Here is a 22,015-nt window from a genome sequence, read left to right as displayed (position 1 = left end):
GTCGATTTGGCAAGCGGAGGACTCCGGGTGGATGAAGCACGGGTTAGTGGTTCTCTATTGGTACCCATCGTACTCCCTTTGCATGCAACCTCGATTTGGTTAAATTTTTTCTGCAATTTGGTCCCGTCGATTTGTTTATGGACCCCAATGGTCGCAAGTAGGATTAGATTATTGCTTGGATCTGGTGAATGTGGTGTTTGTTAGTGGTTTGTTGGTACATAACACAGAGTCATGTGCTTTGTTGTGCAGCCTGATGTTTGTTGAATAAAATAGTACGAGCATTGATGCTTTTTTTATGCATTTGGTGCAGATACATGTGATTAAGGGTAGGAAGGCAAAGATGGATGTTTTGGGTACATTATCGGTTAGATTTCATTTCAATGGGGAGTTCATAAGCGCAGGGAAGGAGTTGTTTTACAGTAGTGGAAGGGAACAAATGTCCTACATTGATCGAGACAAAGTTTCTCTCCCAGAGATTGTTGGTCACCTAAAGGATCATTGCACTGTCAATGAAGGAGCTCTGCTGCATTGGCTCTTTCCTGGCAAAGAGTTGGTGAATGGCCTGCGTGTTCTCATAGATGATAAATTCTGCATTGAGATGGTAGATTCAATTGTGGAAGGAGGAGTGGCTGAAATTTATGTAGAGGATCCTGATATCATTGAATTACCTGATGATGACCTACAACATGAGTCAGAATAGTTCCAGGAAGGTTAATGCCATCACTAAAAGTAGGGAGAAAATTGAGAGACAAATTCAGTTTGTAAGGGAGTGGTATAGCCCTAGCAAAGCGGGGGTGGCAAAGAGATTTGGTGAGTCTTCAATTCAACCATCAGTGGCACAAAACACAATTGGCAGAGGTTCAGGTGATGAGAAGCACTCAGATGGCCCTCCAGCAGAAGATGAAAATTCATCCAGTGACAGTGAGTACTTGCCAGGTGATGATATGTCATCTGAAGAGGATGAGGAAGCAATACAAATACTTAAGAGTTTCAAGCAGTTCAAGTCAAAGCTGAAGGCTGGGGAGCCAACAAACATAGATGATGTGATTTTGGAGAGGCCCAGAGAAGTGTCACAAGTATATGAGTTAGAAGATGATGCCCAGGAAACTGAATATGAGGATAGTAGTGCTAAAGAAGATTCAGTAGAGGAGTTAAGCGATGATGAGGTAGCCATGAAGAGAAGTAAATATCCAAGGTACAACAAGAAGGAGCCAATTCCAAAATTTGAGATAGGAATGAAGTTCAATGGGAAGAGACAGTTTAAGAAAGCAGTCATTAAGCATGGATTGGTTGAGAGGAGATTCATCATGTTTTCAAGAATGAGGCAGATAGGATGATTGCAAAGTGTGATTGGCCTACATGACAGTGGAGATGCTTGGCTTCAGTTAATTCTAGGTGCAACAGTTGGCAGATTGCAAGCATGAATGATGTGCATACTTGTCCACCAAGAAGGGACAACAAGCTTGTGACTGCACGAAGGATTGCTGAAAAATATGAGAAAATGATCATAGCCAATCCAACTTGGAGCTTAGAGGCAATGAAAACAACTGTGCAGGAGGACATGTTTGCTGATGTTCACATATCAAAATTAAAAAGAGCCAAGTCCATTGTCATGCAAAGGGCTTTTGATGCTACCAAGGATCAGTACAAGAGGCTGTACAATTATCAACTGGAACTGTTAAGGTCTAATCCAGGGAGCACTGTGGTTATTAGATCATATCAAAGGGTGTTCCAGAGGATGTACATCTGCTTGGATGCACTAAAGAAAGGTTTCATTGCCGGGTGTAGGAAAGTATTAGGACTTGATGGGTGTTTTTTCAAGGGAGCAACAAATGGTGAACTGTTATGTGCTATAGGCAGGGATGCTAATAACCAGATGTACTCTGTGGCTTGGGCAGTGGTGGAGAAAGAAAACAATGATAGCTGGGATTGGTTCTGTGATCTATTATTCAGAGACATTGGTGTTGGTTTAAGATCTGATTGGGTTTTCATATCTGACCAGCAAAAGGGCATTTTATCAGCAGTTGAGAAATGAGCACCTGAAGCTGAGCATAGGAATTGTGCTAGGCACATCTATGCCAATTGGAGAAAGAAGCACAAGAAGGAGTGGCAAAAGAAATTTTGGAATTGTGCCAAGGCTCCATGCATCACTTTGTTCAATCTTGCAAAAGCTAGACTAGCCAAGGAAACACAAGCAGGAGCTAAGGCAATTATGAACATAGATCCACATCATTGGAGCAGAGCCTGGTTCAGGTTAGGATCTAATTGTGATTCTGTAGATAACAACATGTGTGAATCTTTCAACACTATAACAACACCTTCACTGTGGACCTGAATAAGAGAGAGTGTAGCTGCAGGTATTGGCAGTTGTCTGGTCTACCTTGCCCACATGCCATTTCGTGTATATTCTTCAAGACAAATACACTTGATGACTATATTGCAAGATGTTTCACAGTTGAAGGATTCAAGAAAACATACAGCCACTGCTTGATGCCATTAGAAGGTATGCAAAGTTGGCCTCAGTCAGATAGGGAACCTTTACAGCCTCCTGGATATATCAAGATGCATGGAAGGCCCAAGAAGGAGAGGAAAAGGGAGCCAAATGAGAAACCAAAAGCAGCAAGGGTGTCTAGAGTTGCCACATTCATCAGGTGTAGGAAATGCAAGCAAGTTGGGCACAATAGATCTACTTGTGACAAAAGAAATGGTCAAACTAATACCTCAGCAAAAGAAACTGGAGCACCATCAGTCAATGCACATAGCAGCTCTGCCCCTGCAAACTTCTCGGCTAATGCTAATCCTGAACCATCGTTGGTGTTCTCCACCACTCAGCAAAGCACTACCTCAGCTGCTTCTAAGAAGAGGAAGACTACTGATGTATGTACACATAATTTTAGTATATTGCATCCCTAACACCTTGATGATCTATAATGATATTTGTGTGTTCTTGCAGGGAAATGGCTCTACAATAGTTATCAGTTCATTGGCCAAAGCTAGAGTGCAAACAACATCTTCTGGCAAAGTTGACATGACTTTACATGCCAATGTACCTATGTCCCAAGCCAGCTGTAGTGTCACTATCAATGTGGCCTCTGGAAAGGCACAAGCAGAAGTTAGAGCCCAAGAACCTACCAGGAAGAAGCTTCAAGTGAGAAGATCAGCAGCAGCCCCAAAACTACTTCTCAAAGGTCCTAGTGAAGCTGACTGAAGTACCATGCATTGTGTGTGTCAACTTTAATCTTAGTTGTGTGTTGGTTAATCTCAGTTGTAATGCCAAACTAATGGCTACTACCTGTGGGAACTTTAGTTGTTGGGTCCTAAATTCTGTGTCTGTGAACTTGGTTTTCAGCTCTGTGTGAACTTGATTTTCAGTTGTGTTTGAACTTGACAATGTGTGTTTCCAATGATTTATGTGCAACTCAAGTATCAATCTCCATTAACATGTACGAATATGGAATTCCTAGGAATATTGTATCCATTTCATAAGCAAATAATGTACAACTTCATTCATAATGATTTAGGTGCAGTCATCTTACAAACAAGATGCTGAACATTGGTTACATGCCAATCACTTGACCACATCTAATTTCTCAACCGAGCAACCACTTGTTCATAACTATTCCTAGCACAAAAACAACACAGCACTTCACCATGACCTTGTACACTGCTAATTCCTTCTCCACTCTGGAAAGTCTAATCCTTAGAACATCACTCCCTTCTTCCTTTTCTTTTGCAAGTGCTTCCATCTCTATTCTCAATACAGTAACCTCTCCCTTGTGTTCCTCGACCGTCAATGCTGCATTAGCAAGCTGGTTCATCAACTCTCTGTTTTGCCTCTTCAATGCCCAAACCGTGTCACATAAATCCACAAGCAGCTCGTGGAGGAACGGAGAAGGTCGTGGATCAAACCAGCACCAAAAGTTGCATCCGCCCTCATGTGTACGAATTTGGACTCCCAAATCAAACAAGACCCCAAATCTCAACGGAAATCAACAAATCGCCAAGAAATCGAAGCAATGTACTCACCCGGCGATGATAACACGTGAAGTAACGTCGGCCTGGGGGTTATCGTTGCTCCAAGAAATCCACCGCGCCACCTTCTTCAAGCACTTGCACATCATCGGCGGCGAGTACTCCAGAGGCCCCTCCCTGTACGGGATGGGAGCGGATGATCCCTCCCCCCTTCTTCCTCCCAGATCCATCGAGTTGCTGGAGCTCCACGAGCTTGCCATGCCGCTCAGTCCCCACCTACTCCACTCCAACGCCGCACTCAGTCCCCGCCTCCTCTCTAACCCTAGCGCCGCCGCTTTACAGCCGCACGCAGCCGTCCGTGGATAGATAAGGGCGGAGGCGACCTGACGTGTGGGCCTATTGCTGAGTCAGCATGGTGATGTGGCGACTGGATCCAGCGTGGCGGTCAAAACCAGTCAAAACGGAGCAAAACCAGCTCAGTGGTCATGTTTAACCGGTTTACACAGTTCCATGGTCAAAGATTCCTGGTTTCAAAGTTCGATGGTCGAAAACAAACCCGCCCAATAGTTCGATGGCCAAAAATGGACTTTTTCCTTAGAATTATGGTACCTAACAACCACCAGCTTTCCATGGCCCAGTTTCGAGCATGTGAGTTCAACTTTCACCTACCGATTTCAGACAACATTTTCTTCTATCTTCTCTAACCTACATAATAATGACCTTTAACTGTCATACATTCACTATTCTGTTGATATCTATATGCCCAGGAGAATGTTGACTTCTTAGGAAATAAATTACTTCTCAATTCTCAAATAATAAATGCAGGTATGTACTCATTATTGTGCGTTTACTCAAAATGAACAAGAAGGTTTTGTCAGGATCAGGATATTTATCTTGAAATATCTTGAAATCCTACAATCCCATGGAGACATGGACTACTAAGAAATCTCGTAGGATCATATGGAGGCACATGATACTATGATACACAACTAATTATATGAATAGTCTCTTAAGTCATCTCTAGGTTTGGTGGAGATCAACACAGATGACTACTGTACATGCCCTAGCTTGCCACTTCAACTGAGAGAGATCAAAACAGCTGAGACTTGCCACTTGAATTGTACCCTGCAATAGTCCCAACTTTTCTTCTCAACTGAATTATAAGTTTATAACAAACGCACAGGTGCACTTTTCTTCTCGCCGTCAGTTACAGGGCCTCAGGAACCAGTGAAAATGGTTGTCGGTCTCACATGGCACTCCCTTGTGCTGCCAGCATCAGCTGAACACCCCTTGGGATGAGCTCGGCAGAAAGGAGGCATTTGCAAGTTGCAACTACAGGCTTCCTGTTTGCTCCCCGGATTTGATCGTGATGCATGTAAATATCTTGCTAGCCACGGTAATTAATTTCTACTCTTGTGTAGCCACTCAAGGCTGCTAATTGGTGAGCGGCGATACTTGCTGCAGAACAACCATCCTCCAAAACCTCCACAGTGACAGGGTAGCCTTTTACAGGTTTACCGGTTGATTTACTTGTGAATAAAGCAAGGGGCAAGCCATGGCCCTCATAGTTTCCATGAACAGTCAGCTCTACGTCATAAAGTTGTGTCTCATTTTCAAGTTCAGTGGGCTCGCAGCCAACACCTTTAACCCTTGCACCCAACCCAACAACATCACTGTCTTGTGACTGGCATTTCATTGTCCCTTCATACAGGGGTGGCAACAAATTCTTACAGCTATTGTGGCTACCTTCAGGTATTGGTGTCACAAAGCTTATGTTTTCCACCTTGAAACCCTTATGATCTTGAATAGAAGATACACCCTCTTTACTACAATCAGTAGTTTGGCTCATCGGTTTTGATATCTGATCCTTTATACGTTCTCGGAAAAACATCAGGTCTTCTATGGATGTACTAGATTCATGAGTATTCAACTGACCTGAAAAAATCAGTTGCATGTTTTAGTCTATCCTTCGTATGAAAGTTCATAGAGTGATAAATATCAGATTATGTATACTTTCACCATTTTGCAAGTAAAACATGCATCAAAATACGAGATTAATGAACGAACATAAAACCTGAAGATTATTATTACCTTCAAGTAGAGAAGGGGACCTTTCGATTTCAAGGGCATGCATGATGGCATTCACTCTGTGAACATATTTCTCTTCAGTGTGCTTCTTCTTTAGCAGGCTAGCTTGAGTGTTTGACCTTTGGCATTTTCTATACATTCATCAAATTGTCCACACCAAAATGGCTTCAAATGCTTAAGACTCCTCGAGACTATATCAATCACGGTGACAAAGCTGAACAACACGTGAGATAAAAATTTTCATGCTCAGAAAGCTAGAAAGAAGAAAGAAAATATCTGTTAAGTAGTATACCTAGAAAAGGTGAGCAAATCTTTGGGAAATCCAAAACAAACAAAATGTAAAATAAGCATACAGCCGAAGTCTGGAAACAAATTTGGCTGAGTAATCTAGTCTTCAGGAACTTAATTTATGTGCAACAATGATATACAGATGAAATAAAACAAATTGGTATATTTTGAGCAACATGGTCAGTTTTATATTTGTGAACTTCTGAAACTCAACCAAAATGTTAATAATTGGACAAATATTCGCGAAGAAGCAACGAATTCACAGAGCCACTGACATGGCCTTGATCATTGGCATTCGTACATTGATATACCTACGGTACGCAATGGCAATTGATTCTCAGAAAGACAGTAACTAATCGACTGTAGATCGAAAGCTAAACTGAAATATGCAATTGCATACCTAAGCAGGCAAGCAGCACTGCGCACTGCAGCAAGGGATGTCGTGCTGAGGTCTGAGGGCGCTCAACCGGAATGCGGCCTGCCGGATCCAGAGTCCCTGACGGCAGACGTCAACGCCACGACGGTGCCTGCCGGCTGCACCGCACTGCAGTCCGCAGCCAAGCAGCTGAGGCGCAGATCAGCTCAGCAGCAGCAGCCGGATGGAGATGGCGCGGATCCGCCCGGCCGCCCTAGCCTGAGTCTTTGGGGGCTGTGGGGGTGCCGCCGCGCCGGCCTAGGGATGGAGCGGCGCGCCGCCGGTATTGGGTTGGGGAATGGGGAGGGCCGATTGCGGCTGCCGAAGCGGCCGGAGGCGAGGCGACTCAGGCGAGTTAAGGCTGGGCTGGGCCGTCTTCCATGGGCTGCATGCCTGCACATGGGCTTACGCTACATGGATCCACCCGGCCAATAGCCTTCTCTCTTAATATTTTTAGAAATAAGATTCTATTTACCTCGTGAGGTGGAGTTTACGTTTCCACCTTAAACTCAAAAACTGATTATTTTTTCTTTTTGAACATGCGAAACCAGACATATGACATCTCTTGGTGTTTTTTCTTAGTGGCTTTCCTCTTTTTCTTTTATGTTTATTTTGGATAACTCTTTAAAAATTATAGTAAATCACAAAAAAAAATCATAGAATGAAAAATAAAATTCGATGAGGCAAAAAACCCAGTTTTCGAGTTCAAGGTAGAAACGTAAAGTCGGCCCATAATTTAGAGAGGTAAATAGGACTTTTTTCTTTTTGTGTTTTCTAATTTTATCTCATTTTTATATAAAAATAATTACCCAAAAAAAATTGCAGAAATATACTCTTGTTGACAAGTGAAATGGTGGGATTTCAACTTTTCCAACTCAATGTGTAAAATTTTACTTACTAAGAATTGACTTGGCAGTATGCCCCTCCTCTGCACAATGCATGCACATTTTTATTAAACTAAATAAACACAACTTTCTCCAGATGGGCTCAAACGGAGAGAAAAGAATTATATGAGAACTGATTTTGGCTAGATATACCACTCTATTCCTCATAAATTTTTTCATTTGAAGCCAACTTGCTGCTCAAAACTCAGTAGTATGATTATATGGAAAAACTATAATTATTTCAGCATCAAGATGGCTTGAAGAAGAAAAGGTTGTGAACCGTATAGTAGATCTCATTGAGCTCTAAATTTTCATGTAAACTTTATCTCCATCCAAATTCATATGAAATGTTATATTTTTTCTAAGATTTGTTGCACAGAGAAGGGACTTTGATAAGGAAATTTTGCAAATTAAGTTGGTGACATTGAAATCCCGCTATTATACTTGACGTGAGTAGTGTATTTCTGTAATTCTTTTAGTTTGGGCAACTATTTTTGCCAAAAAAATCAAAATATAAAAAAATTCTCTCTCTTGCACACGCAGTCCACCGTCTTGTATTACCCCTTCGTATCTCCGACAACCGTCATCGCTGCCATCTGCCACCTCTCGCCAACAAAAATGATGAATTTACTTTGGCACAGCTTCACTAGTGAAGCCAAAACCGGTGAAGTTAAAAAATAACTTCATCTGGCTTCTAGTAACGGCTTGTATATAAAGCAGCTTCATGCTACACAGTGTCTCGATTTGTGTAAAATAGGTGAAGGTCAAACTAAACAAACCATGCCAAGCAAACCATAAATACGACATACCAACGATTTGCTTGTTACACATTCATTCTCAATGTTTCGATGGAAGATGATAGAGACCTCCTTTTGACATCTACCATGATGAAATATTTTCTATTCTTCTTCATGACCTGGTCATTGATAAGAAAACAAATTGGGACACTTATTTCTAAGGCAAAATAGTCATTTTGATCCCTCAATTTTATTGGAAAGGTTAAATTTGCCCCTCAACTTTCAAATAGGCAAATATAGTCCTTCAACTTTCATTTTAGGATCATACTCGTCCTTATGCTAATATTATACTCCATAATAACATAAGATAAATACAAAAGAACTTTTTTTTACCCTTGGATTCTTCTTCGCCTTCTTAATTTCCACTCTTTATGCGTCCACAGCATAATGCTATGCATGAATAAATAAAATTCGATGTTCTAAATTTAACACTTGTGATGTTGAGCTGCTAGATGCATTGATACTCATGCTACTATAATGATTTGCTTGCATTGGCTAAATATTTTTTTAGTAATAATAAATTGTTGAGGAATTTAGAAGGGGAAGGAGACAAAGGGTAAATTGATTTTTTTTTTGCATAAATCTCATATTATTATAGAGTATAATATAGCACAAGGATGAGTTTGACTCAAAAATGAGAGTTGAGGGACTATATTGGCCTATCTGAAAGTTGAAGAATGAACTTGAGCCTCAGATCAAAGTTGAGACACTAAAACGCCTATTTTGCTTATTTCTAAAGTTAGCTTATGGACAAAAGGTAGACTCTTTAATTTTTCCGTGCTACTGGCGCGTAGCAACCAAAAACAGTTTTAGAATTAAAATATCATTCAGTGCGAAAGTAAATGTGCACACATTAAGATGCATATATCACATAAGTCTCTATGAATATATGCAGCAAAAAATAAATGTTCCTGAATAATTTTCCACCAAAAGTCCTGTAGTATATATCCAAAAAATATAATATGCAAACTGGGTGCAAGGCAGCTGCATTCTGCAGTCTCAATTTTCTGAAACTGTCTAAGAACGGGAGTTTTCCCGAGCGACTTGAATAGTTACCCATGAATGAAGAAAACTGGATAAGTAAATAGAGCACTGGTGGTGATCCAAGAATCCATTAGTTAAGTATAACTATTTAGTAAATACAAGAGATATTTGTGTTATTTTCCCTACTTTACAGTGCAATTGTGATTTTATCTTTATTTTTCTTAACTTTATAATTTTGCCTTTACCATTCACAAGTCAACGTGATTTTGTTCCTAGTCAACGCAATTTTCCCCTAGTCAATGGTCAAAATAGCGGCAAAATCGTGTTGAAGAGGGGTAAAATCACATTGACTTATGAATAGTAAGGACAAAATCACAAAGTTAAGAAAAAAGAGGGTATAATTACAATTGTAGTGTAAGGTAGGAGCAAAAACACCAATTTCTCTAAATATAAAGAGCAAACATGAGTTGTTCAGTTATTATCTTGGCCATCATTCCTTCAGATTTGACAACCGGAGAAAAAATAGATCAATATCTTTGCTAATGTGCTGGAGGCTGTAAGCATTTTTCTAGATAAAGGATAAACCATAGTTTTAAATCGCCGGCTAAGACGTTTAGTGGCAGAGTTGCCATTACAGTGTTTAGCAGGCTATAGCCAGCTTTAGTGAGCTAAATGCTATAGCGGCTGCCCTTCGTAATAGTTATAACTGGCTATTTAAAATTTTGGGATAAACCGACTTCTGTATCTATCTAGTGGATATATATAGTAAAAAATTTACAAGAGTTCAACCTCAAACGAGGGTCTCAAATATAAGAAAAAAATTCTAAAATAAAGAAACAAGATTAGAAGGCTAAGTTTCAACTTTCTGCTTCACTCCAGTTCCATCCTTGCAAAATTTTTATGTAGCATCAAACTATCACATCTCTCGTATTTTTGAAAATTTGATGTTCGAATCGTTAATTTGACATTGCTGAAATAACAAAATCAGACCGACCTCCAAAGCAACACTTCAAGAAGAAAACAACATTGAAGACGTCGTTGCCGTCTCGTCTGGCAAGAAAGGCTTGTTATATGAGAAGAATATTGACTATCAAAGAAAGCAAGCAAGGTATATGTGAATGAGGCACGAGTTCATGCGTATATATGTAGTCTCAAATTGGAAAGCTTGCATATGAAATTGAATTATGGATTAAAATTGATAAAGAAGATTTCATGCATGACACAAATCAATTTGAGTTCAAAATGGACGGCTGGGATGAAGGTAGAGAGGATCGAGAGGCGAGTTTCAAGAGGCTACGCAAGCGACGGCTTGGGGGGGCAAGGAAACCAATCGAGTCAAAGACCGAAGATCCTAGAGTCATGGAGAGCTCGATGTTGAAGAGTGTCATTATTTGAATGAACAAGGTGACATGTAAATCAAAGATGGATTTCATTCTTAGATGATGGAAGACTCAAAGTCATTAGCTCAAAGCGGGAATGCTCAATGAATTAAAGATGTTGACAACCTCAAGATATCAATTGAAGAAAGTTCGGCATGGTCAAAGACATGAAGCTCAAGTGTTGTTTGTGTGTTCCTTTATGAGAACTTGAGTATAGGATGTCATGCTATCAAGGGGAATGCAACATCAGTGGGTTTGACAATACCAAAAGTGCTCATAGATCACCCAAGTGAGAACTCTGAGAGAAAACCATGTAAAACTATTGTCTGATCAAGCTTTGGCTTGGTGGATCAAGTAAAAAATTTTAGCTTGGTGTTTGATGTTCTCTGACCCTGACCGGTCTAATTGTTCCAGGGTACCGGTCTGACCGGTTCGGGTCTAACGGCTAGTTAATTTGAACCAACCGATCTGACTGGTTTGAGGGACCGGTTTGACCGGTCTGACTCTTACAGAGCAACGACTAGTTTTTGAGAGCCGCGGACCCGCTCTTGTGCCGCCAAGTAAGGGCAGCCATGCGGACCTGCTCCTGGGCCGCCGCGGCCTCGGACTTGGCAGCAATGCGGGCCGCGGCGAGAGCGGCGTCGCGCTCCCAAGGGCAGCCATGCGGACCCGCTCCTGGGCCGCCGCAGCCTCGGACTTGGCGGCGATGAGGGCCGCGGCGAGAGCGACGTCGGCCGTAGCAGCTCCGGCGACGAGGGGCTCCTTTCTGCGGAGGGCGGCGGCGGTGAACGGCGCGTCCGTGAGGGGCATACCCAGTCCGCTCCAGGGAGGAGGAGGGCCACCTGCGCCAGCCGCGCGCTCATGGACAGCAGCGGCAGCAGCAGCAGTGGCAACGCCTGCGCCGGCCGCGGGTGCCGCAGGGGGCACGCCGCGCCAGGGAGGAGGAGGAGGGCCACCTGCGCCAGCCGCGCGCGCATGGGCAGTAGCGGCAGTGGCAGCAGCCGCAGGGGCCACGGGGGCGGCCGCCGGATGCGACGCGGGGGCCGCCAGGACCGCGGGATCCGCGGGAGGCGCAAGACCCACGGGCGCAGGGGCCACGGGGCACCTGCGGGAGGCGCAGGGGCGGGGGCCGCGGGGCAGGCCGCGCTGGCCGCGCCCGCGCAGGGCGCCCCTGCGAAGGTCGTGTGGGGCGCAGGGGCTGCGCCAGTTGTGCCCGTGGGAGTCGCAGGGGCGGTGGCCGTGAAGATCGCGGGGGGCGCAGGGGACGCGAGGGCGCCCGCGCCTGCGCCGGCCGCACCCGCGCCGGCCGCGCCCGCGCCGGCGGCGGCGGCCGCGCAACGGCGTAGGGCGGCCGCATAGAGCCCGCGCCGGCAGCGTAGGGGGTGGCGGCGCCATGATCCCAGACCCGCACCGGGAGGGAGCCCGCCCGCGGCTGGAGCCAGCGCAACGGTGGTGTAGAGTGCCCGCGGGGCTCCCAGAGCAGAGGAGGGGGCGCCCAGAACAGAGGAGCAGTCGCCGGCCGGGATCCACGTAGAGGCAGGGGATTTGCCGCCAGGAAAGGAAGAAAGGGGAGGGAAGGAGGAGAGGGAAGGGAGGGGCGGCGGCTAGAGGAAGAGAGGTAGAGAGGAGGAGCTAGCTGATACCATGTAGAAGAGAATAATGACTTGTATTCCTCCAAACCCTAGAAGGGTGGGATATATAGATCCTTTACATGGGCCTCTAGATGAGCCTCTATACATGGGTTCACATATACACCAACAGTCTTCCCCAGCCAAAGCCTATCACAAATTCATTGATGAACAGGTGCTGCAAAGTCGTAACGCTTCTATATACAGTGAGCTAGTAAATAAGCATTTCAAGAACTAAAAAGGTTCGGATGACTTGCCTGAGTCTGCTCGTGCTCATTTAGCATACTGCTATACAATTCTTGGCAAAGGACAACAAGGGCCCTGCCAGCATTGTCACTTGCACCTGAATTCAGTTCATATTTCAAGCTTTGGATTGCACATGGCAGATGGTTATCTAGACTTTGGATTAGACATGGGAGCAGATTGTCCAGAATAAATATCCTAAGCTTCCCATCATTGCTACCAACTGCAAGGTGAATAAGAGCACAGCAAAATTGAACAGCTTTGATTGTTGCTGCATCATCCACAAAGTACCCAAATAAGCTCATCCTCAAACTCTCAAAACAATCATTACTTACAAGGTACCTGCAAGAACATTAACTATTACAGCTCCCAATAAAATGTTAGATACTTTGATAAACTACATCAAAGTAGGATGTCATACTATTCACCAAAAGATAGGGTGATATATATAGTACTGAAATTACCACCTGAAAAGAGATGTGGACGGCATAGAGTCCCTATCGTGTGTAACATCCTCCTGTGGAAGCGCTCTATTTTGTTCAGTTAGTGCCAAAACTTCAAGAAGACCTGAAAATTCTCGAGTGAACTCAAGCAGTATGCCCATTTCCGCTGTCTTGATCTTTTCATCCGATCCAGAAAGTTCACCAAAATAGTATGCTGCTCCGTTGCATTCATGGTACAGAATGCAAGACCATGCATAATGAAGTATTTTCTCAGAATGCCTTAGTAAGGTTCGTAACAAGTTGTCCACCCATTCCTTCCAGAACTTCTGGGGGCAATTCTCGACCAAAGGAATAATTGTAAGTTCAATAAGCTTCCTTAAATGTCTAAATTCCAGTGACCTCAAATATTTTGATAAAGCAACACTAACAGGGAAGCCATTTAATAACTCAGAAAATCCACCTTCAATAGATGCACATAATCCAATAATGTTGTCATAACAATATATGATTGTCATAACAATATATGATTGTCATAATTGATACATAGGATATGTCAGGGGAAAAAAAGACACCCCAAATGCTTGACTTGGGTCCCTAGGTGGGCCACCTTCAATGTGAGCAAACTTTGCCAGGCAATATCATCATAGCTTTGGAAATGCTAAATGTCACAGTATATATTGGGGAACACTCACGAGTTCTAACATGTTATTTATGCCATACATGAATACATATTTTACTTTAGGCTGAAACTACAATTGAGACCTGTGGTGTCATTTTCAAACTACAGTGAACACTGAACAGTGCTTCAGTGTTATTTACCCTCTTTATCTTCTTACGATAATGATACACAGCTCTCCTGTGTGTTTGAGAGAAATAAAAGAACTTCAGTTTCAGTTCTCTAGTAATTGGTAGCTGCACATATAGATTAGTGAAACTGAAAAACAGCCATGAAGGATATCGGAAATATTCAATTCAACTGTAACAAATAAAAAAATTATCACAACTAAGGGTTTGATAAGCTAAGATAACATTTGAAAGGCAGCTAGGCAACATGACCATGGCATAAGAAACTTGTTTCTGGCCATAAATTACTTTTGTTCTTCAGTTGCAAACGTAACAAAAAAAAAGGATCGACAACAATCATTAGTGCACACCAGGACAAGGTGATGTCACTATAGATATGCATCATAAGATATCAGCCATAGCATTGAGAAAAACATATAAAGATATATCTCAACAAAAAAAAAATTCTCGAACAACGCAGGAGAACTGCGCGTCATTTCATTAAGGTAGAAAGAGTACATTGATCTAGAAAGACCACACTAGGTGCCTGAAAAGGCACTGCTCAGACATTCACAGACATTTACATTTACATTTACATTTACATTTACATTTACATTTACATTTACACTTACACCAGGGAGACGACCAAATGACCCCAAGCTTTAAGCCATGAAAAACAACGACCTGGACACCAACTCCTGGAGTTTGGAAGCCCCTGCCGAGCACCAAAGGCCTCCTTCCAGGCTAACAGACCTAAGGACGTCTTGTATACTTGGCCTCTTCTTCTCAAAAACACAATCATTACGATGTTTCCATATCTCAACAAAAAAATAATATTATATATCTAAAATAAGAAACAGTTAATTTTGGTAAAGACTGCATTCTCAGTTATATGCATATCATTTTAAACTTAAATAACTTAATACATAAAACATGGCAATGCCGCATGAAAATTACCAAGCACTGCACTTGTTCACATCCCCTCGAACTACCACAAAGCCGAACATATACAAAATTTTAAAAGCAGCATACTACCCACTCTCTAGGACCTCCTGTAATAAATATCTTGTGCCATTTTCTTCAGAACCTTCCATGATATTAATGCACAATTCATTGCCACATGCTAATGGAAAGGAAGTGTCGGGATGTTTGGCCCTTTTAAGCTCTTCAGACAAAGAATCAGCTATTGGTGGATACCAAAGCCCATGTATGCATTGAAGCAACTGAAATTCAAAATGACAACTAGAATTACAACAACAATAAGCATTAAAACTTAAAATAATGACTTGTAGAGCCTGATTGGTTTTATACAGCAACTTGTACAACAAAGTTTAGCCAAAGAAGGAAATGGCTAGCACAAATTAGGTATGTTTTGGCTACCACACGAGTCTGACAGATGCATCACAAAGCTGTGAAATCATGTATGGTGCAATAAATCTGTTGCTAGAATCTAAACCTAAACTCCTATTATCAAAACTTGGTTCACTAGCATTTAGCAGTGAGCCACAAATGCCACTAAGTATAAGTGAACATTTACCTCTAAGAGTAGGGGAAGGATCAACGGCAAAAGGGTTACTATGTTCAGTTCCGAAGGATTTGAAGCAGTACACCCTTCCATTGTGCTCCATTCAAGCTTCAATTCACAGCTTCTGATCGTATAGTATACCATCCTCAAAAATAGACTGTCAGAAAACAGACATGTGAGCCTTTGCCCAAAATGCAAATAATTGTTTCTCCACTCCGGTAAGGTCCAAATTTTGATGAGGGAACTAAGCAAGCAAGGAATTATTTCCCCATAAATATTTCCTGTAAAGAAAGAAATTTTAAAAGGTCAGTAATCACTTAAGCATAAAAAAAAGTATGATAAGCACATCTGAGTGATGTTTCATATTCATTCCATTTTAAATATATGATGCTTATAATCTCCAAGGTGTAACTTTGGGCACTAATATCAATGATAATACACGCATAATATGAAAAGAAAATGTACTTGTATAGAATCCACAAGCATTCTTTTGTGGATCTTCTTAATTCTTTATGCAGCTTACTAGTATTAAAAGCTTAACCTCATGCTTGCTAAACACAGATTTTAGGGTCAGGGACAACAGTTAAAATCGAGAGTCAAATATCAAAAAAGTTTCATACCCTGAAAACAATGTTAAAATAAGGACTGCTTGGCATATAATATTATGCTCCACAAGCAGAAGAGACCCCTTTCCTTGCTGGCATGACATCATTTCACCACTAACCTGTATCATCAGTGAGATGTCAGGAACAGGCCTCATACAAGATGGTTTATGGGTTAACAAAGTTTTACAACTTGGTAAAAGTAATTCAGAGGTTAAAAAGCTTTCAGGTAAGCCAGAAATACCACAAGGGAATAGAAGATAATGAAACTGCAATGTGAATGCCATTAAAATCATTTAACCTGAAGGAAATAGGGAGTCATGACAACAATTATGGAAATTGTAGCCAAGGAACTCATGGCGCAGTGGCAAAGGCCACAGGCCGGGAGGCTCCCGCCCAGGGTTCGAACCCTGGGTGCGGCACCTTAAACTTCAGGGGTCTCCCTTGGGGTATCTCTTTCAAAAAAAATTATGGAAGATGTATTTATAAATAGCAAATGTTATGTCCTCAACAATAACCTTTAAGGCATGAAGTGTTCCTCAACAATAACCTTTAAGGCATGAAGTGTCGTCTAATTTATTGAAACCTATACTAGGTTGAAGGGTTTCGCCAAGTTGACTCCAAACAATCATCACACTAAAAGTCAGACTGCAATACGTAGAACAAAAGCCTTTGCTGCTGTTGATGTTGCGTGTATTGTAAGTTACTGACAATAGGTTTACCCACATTGTACTGTCAGCAAACACAACAAATCTTTTGCAGGGACTCCGAGAAGGTCGAGGAGGGCAGCCCCTTGGTGAAGATGTCAGCAAACTGGGAGGTAGTCAGGACATGGAGTACCCGAACATCGCCGATGGCGACTCTGTCGCGCACGAAGTGTAGGTCGATCTCCATATGCTTCGTCCGCTGATGCTGGACGGGGTTGGTGGAGAGATACACGGCACTGACGTTGTCGCAGTAGACGAGCGTGCTCTTGGCGAGCGGGCTGTGGAGCTCCGCCAAGAGCTGTCGTAGCTAGGACGCCTCCGCCACGCCGTTAGCAACAGCCCGGTACTTCGCCTCAGCACTGGAGCGGGAGACAACCGGCTGCCGCTTGGACGACCAGGAGACCAGGTTGCCACCCAGGAAGACGGCGTAGCCGGAAGTGGAGCGACGAGTGTCCGGGCAGCCAGCCCAGTCAGCGTCGGTGTAGACCACCAGCTCAGCAGAGGACGAGCGGTGAAGCACCAGGCCGAGATCCACAGTGCCACGGACGTAGCGGAGGAGACGCTTCAGCGCAGCAAGGTGTGACTCCCGGGGATCATGCATATGGAGACAGACCTGCTAAACAGCGTAGGTGAGGTTCGGCCTGGTGAAGGTGAGGTGCTGCAAAGCACCGGCCAGACTCCGGTAGGCAGTAGGATCAGCCACCGGATCACCCAAATTAGCAAACAGCTTCGCCTGAGTGTCGACAGGAGTGGAGTAGGGCTTGCAATCAATCATTCCAGCCCGCTCCAGAATATCAAGTGCGTACTGCCGTTGGTGAAGGAGAAGACCAGACGGGCGAGGCTCAACAGTGACGCCCAAGAAGTGGTGGAGCTGACCCAAATCCCTCATAGCAAACTCCTGCTGCAGAGAGGAGATGACACTCTGGAGCAACTGCTGACTGGAGACAGTGAGTATAATGTCAACGACATAGAGCAGCAGATATGCAGTCTCAGCACCACGGCGGTAGATAAAGAGAGACGTGTCAGACTTGGCCTCGGTGAACCCCAATGTCAGTAAGAACGTGGCGAACCGAGAGTACCAAGCCCGAGGAGCCTGCTTCAGACCATAAAGAGATTTGTTGAGCCGGTAGAGCATATACGGACGACTCGAGTCCACAAATCCCGCTGGCCGAGAGCAGTAGACAGTCTCTGACAGAGTGCCGTGAAGAAATGCATTCTTCACGTCCAGCTGGTGCACAGGCCAAGAGTGCGAGAGCGCAAGCGAGAGAACTATGCGCACAGTAGCAGGCTTCACCACTGGGCTGAAGGTCTCATCATAGTCCACACCAGGCCGCTGAGTGAACCCCCGGAGAACCCAGCGAGCCTTGTAGCACTCCAGTATGCCATCAGCCCGACGCTTATACGTCCAGATCCACTTGCCAGTCACCACATTGCAACCAGACGGACGCGGCATGAGGTCCCGCGTCTGGTTGGCAAAAAGAGCCGCATACTCCTCTTCCACCGCGCAACGCCAGTGAGCATCCGCCAAGGCGTCGCGGACAGAGGAGGGTACCGGAGAGACCCGCGGCTCTCCCACGGTGGCGGAGAGAGTCGCGGCCTGATACGCCACCCGCCGAGTCACCATGGGATGGATATGCCGAGGATTCCGATGGACGACTGGCGGGTGGTACACTGCCGGCTCGGCTCGAGAGGGAGCCAGTGGAGGCGGCGGCGGTGACGGCTCCGGCGTAGGCGTCGCAGGAGCCTCCGGAGCAGGAGGCGGCGCCGGTGTCGGCACCGAACGACGCCGGTACACCTGCACCGGCTCAGCGTACCGCGGCGGTGCCGGTGTCGGCGCCGAACGATGCCTGTACACCTGCACCAGCTGAGCGTACCGCGCAGATGTAGGGGAAGGCACCGGGGCCGCGCGTGGCACAGCAGGAGACACCAGGTCCGCGCGCGGCACGACCGGAGGTCCGGGGGCCGCGTGTGGCGCGACTGGGAGCACCGGGGCCGCGCTCGGCGCAACAGGGATCATCGGAAGCAGTGCCGGTGTACCGGGAAAACCTGCAGGGAAAGGACAGACAGGTAACGGTGGTTGAACCACCGGGTCAGTCGAAAACAGTGAATCCAACTCGGGGTCAGGAGAAGGTGTGGAGGAGGTGGAGTAGGGAAAATCTGACTCGTCAAAGATGACGTGTCGGGAGATCAGAACACGACGAGAGGTGACGTCAAAGCATCGGTACCCCTTGTGGTCAGGGGAGTACGCAAGGAACACACAACGAGTCGAGCGGGGCGCTAGCTTGTGAGAAGCGGTGGCGGAGGTGTTAGGGTAACACGCACACCCGAAGACCCGAAGGTGGTCGTAGCGAGGAGGGGTACCGAAAAGAGCATGGTGTGGAGTGGGAGTAGGAGAAGCAGTGGACGGAAGACGGTTAAGCAAGTAGGTGGCGGTGTGGAGGCTCTCAACCTAGAAGCGCGGGGGCAGAGAGGCCTGGATCAGAAGGGTGCGCACGACGTCGTTCATCATGCGAATCATCCGCTCAGCCTTGCCATTCTGAGGAGAGGTATACGGACAAGACATACGTAGCTGAACAGGAGGTGGAGTTATCGAACTCACGCCCGTTGTCGCACTGGACGGCCTTAACGGTGAGGCCGAACTGAGTGGACACCCAGGCAAAGAAGTGGAGGAGGGTGGAGAAGGTCTCAGACTTGGCGCGCAAAAGGAAAGTCCAAGAGTAATGAGAGAAATCATCCACCACGACTAGATAATATTTATAGCCAGACATGCTGAGTACTGGAGATGTCCACAGGTCACAGTGAATAAGATCAAAAGCATGCGCAGCATGCGAAGAAGAAGAAGAAGAAGAAAGTCTAACATGACGACCTAACTAGCACGCATGACAGAGGTGCTCAACAGGAGCCCTAGTACATGGAACATCGTGTGACACCTCAGGTGTCAGTACACTTAAATACAATCACTGCATCACATTTTAAACTTAAAAGAAAGAGGTGAGCAATTAATTCAAGAGGAGAGGTCAAATAAAAGTCAAAGTAAACAAAAGAAATTAAAGGAGAAAAGAAAAAGAGTGAAAAACTACTCAATTTTCAATTCAAAAATATGCACAAAAGTTTAGTTGGCTCATGAGAGGTGCTCCAATTGACATGTGCTCAATTGAACATCAGCCAAAAACAAATCAAAAACTGATTAAAATCAAGGCCCTTTTGTGCAAATTTGCAACTTTACAATTAGTTCAAAATGTGAGTTTTAAATAAAAATTTGCATAACACAAAAGTTGTAGATCTTGAAAAATTATGAAAAATTGGTATTCAACACTTTTCCATTTGAGCCCTCCAAATAGGAGATAGTTTTAGATTACCGAGAGGTCCCTGGATTTTCAGAAATCACAGATAGGCCCTCACCTTCATCTCTCTCTCCTCCCGCTGCTCTGTTTCGCGCCGCCCGCTGTACGCCGCCGGTGGACTTTGTCCACCGCGCGCCCGCGGCTAAGTGGACCCGGGAAAACCCTCCAGCGCCACCTGGCCCGCCCCTTGGCACCTCCTCACGCGCACACGCGTCCCAGACGCCTCCCCGAGCCGCCACGCCACCCCCGCCATGCGCAGCGCCGCCCGCTCGCCCGCAGCCCGCCGTCGAGCCGTCCAGGGCCAAATCAACCGCCCCCCAGGTGCTACTCCCCTCACCCAGAAGCTCCTTGGCCTATAAGAACCCCCAAAGCTCCACCGTCGCTCGCCTTCTCCTCCTTCTTCCTCCTCCCGCCGCTCCGCCATGGCCGGCGAGATCTAGCTCGCGCGGACCGGCTACCATAGCCCCACATTGTCCCGTCCAACCACCGCAGTAGCTTCTCCACCTTCCAGTAGAGCTCCACGCGCTCGGAATCGAACCCAATCCCTTTCCCGACGCTGTTCCCTTTCTACGCCGCCGCCGGCGAGCTCGGGCTCACCGCGGACCGGCCAGCCCAGAAGGAGTCCGTGCACGACAGCTACCCCAGACGCATCCACAAGCTCACGCGATGTTCGTGCGCACCCATGTTATAGAGCTCGATAGTTTTTCTGGAGTATGTTTAGCTCATGTTTAGACTCTGGTAAAAATTTGAGAATCATATCCTAAGCAAAACTTTCTGTAGAATTAATCTTTGTTAATGGCTTGCTGTTTTTATTCTTTTTGTCACTCCTGCTGTATAAGTGTATAAAATCTGGAAAAATTTCAGTGCTGAGTATATGATATGAAGTTGCTCTCGTAAAATTTGTAGCACCAGAACCCATATTAAGCGTTCTGTACAAAAAGATGAAGTAACTAGAGTGATCTACTTACATGATTAGTTATGGTAATTGCTTTATGGTTAAATGCTGAAATTTATACCCTAAAATGCTTAAGTTTGGATCTGTGTTACTTTAGTTTTTCATCACTAGCTCATGAGTAGAATTGTTGTTATAAAATAATGAAAGCATGCTATGTGTTTAATTTGAGAATGAAAACCAAAACCCCCCACTCATTCATGAATAAACATAATTGTGGTTACTACTCTATAAACGGCTGCCCATGGAATGAAATGTTGAATTCATCACTATATTAACTTTTGTTGAACAACTTTATCGTGAAGGAAAGAAATCGTTAACCCTGGATAACTCATAATCTTGCATTGCATATAGAAACGGTTAATCTCGCGGACGGGGACTACGAATTGGTGCCCGCGGACTCTCGTGTGGATCAGGAGGTCAATTTGAATTGTGCTAACTTGTCTCAAGACCTGGACCAAGCCCCAGAGGCCTTTCTGCCTGACAGTGCCCAAGAAGGCAAGCCCCGGAGCATAATCCCACTATTTTCCGAATTATCATTCAGCTATCTATCTATTAATGTATTGTAATATTTTGTTTTCTGCATTTAAGTTTTCTAGGCGTTGATCGAAAACCTTAGATGCACGATCCCTAGGTACCTATGTTTGATCCCGGATCTTTTTATCGACTAGTTGCCATGCTAATTAGGTACGGTAGAAGTCGAGTGGTTTCCTGCCTCTCGCGAGCAAATAGGAATTGTACTGACTTTAATTCGTGCTGAAATATAAGGACAACGGGCGGGGTTGTGTAGTTGTGATACCCCGCTGGTGTAGTCAAAAATGGCTAAGGTCGCGGTGTGTGGCTCATTTCGTTAAGCGTTTGAAAGTACTAGCCACATACCGAGAAATATGGTAATCGGAAAGCTTAAGTACCTGATTGGACCGGCGAGTGGAACGATCTCGCACCCTCCTGGTAGAAGTAGGGTTTATATTTTTGTCGCGA

General features: G+C 44.8%; 1 long non-coding RNA gene across 1 annotated transcript; it reads right to left on the bottom strand.

Moving 5' to 3' along the window:
• Nucleotides 1-4,777: 4,777 nt before the first annotated feature.
• Nucleotides 4,778-7,091, bottom strand: LOC120709544. Its single transcript, XR_005689720.1, has 3 exons — nt 6,749-7,091; nt 6,064-6,274; nt 4,778-5,907 (listed from the first exon to the last, which is right to left on the bottom strand). It is a non-coding gene; the product is annotated as an uncharacterized LOC120709544 (long non-coding RNA).
• Between the last annotated feature and the right edge of the window lie 14,924 nt (nt 7,092-22,015).

Source organism: Panicum virgatum, chromosome 5K (assembly GCF_016808335.1).
Source record: "Panicum virgatum strain AP13 chromosome 5K, P.virgatum_v5, whole genome shotgun sequence".
Taxonomy (NCBI): domain Eukaryota; kingdom Viridiplantae; phylum Streptophyta; class Magnoliopsida; order Poales; family Poaceae; genus Panicum; species Panicum virgatum.
The sequence above is the reverse complement of the archived record's forward strand: the minus strand, read 5'-3'. Positions and strand labels throughout refer to the sequence as shown.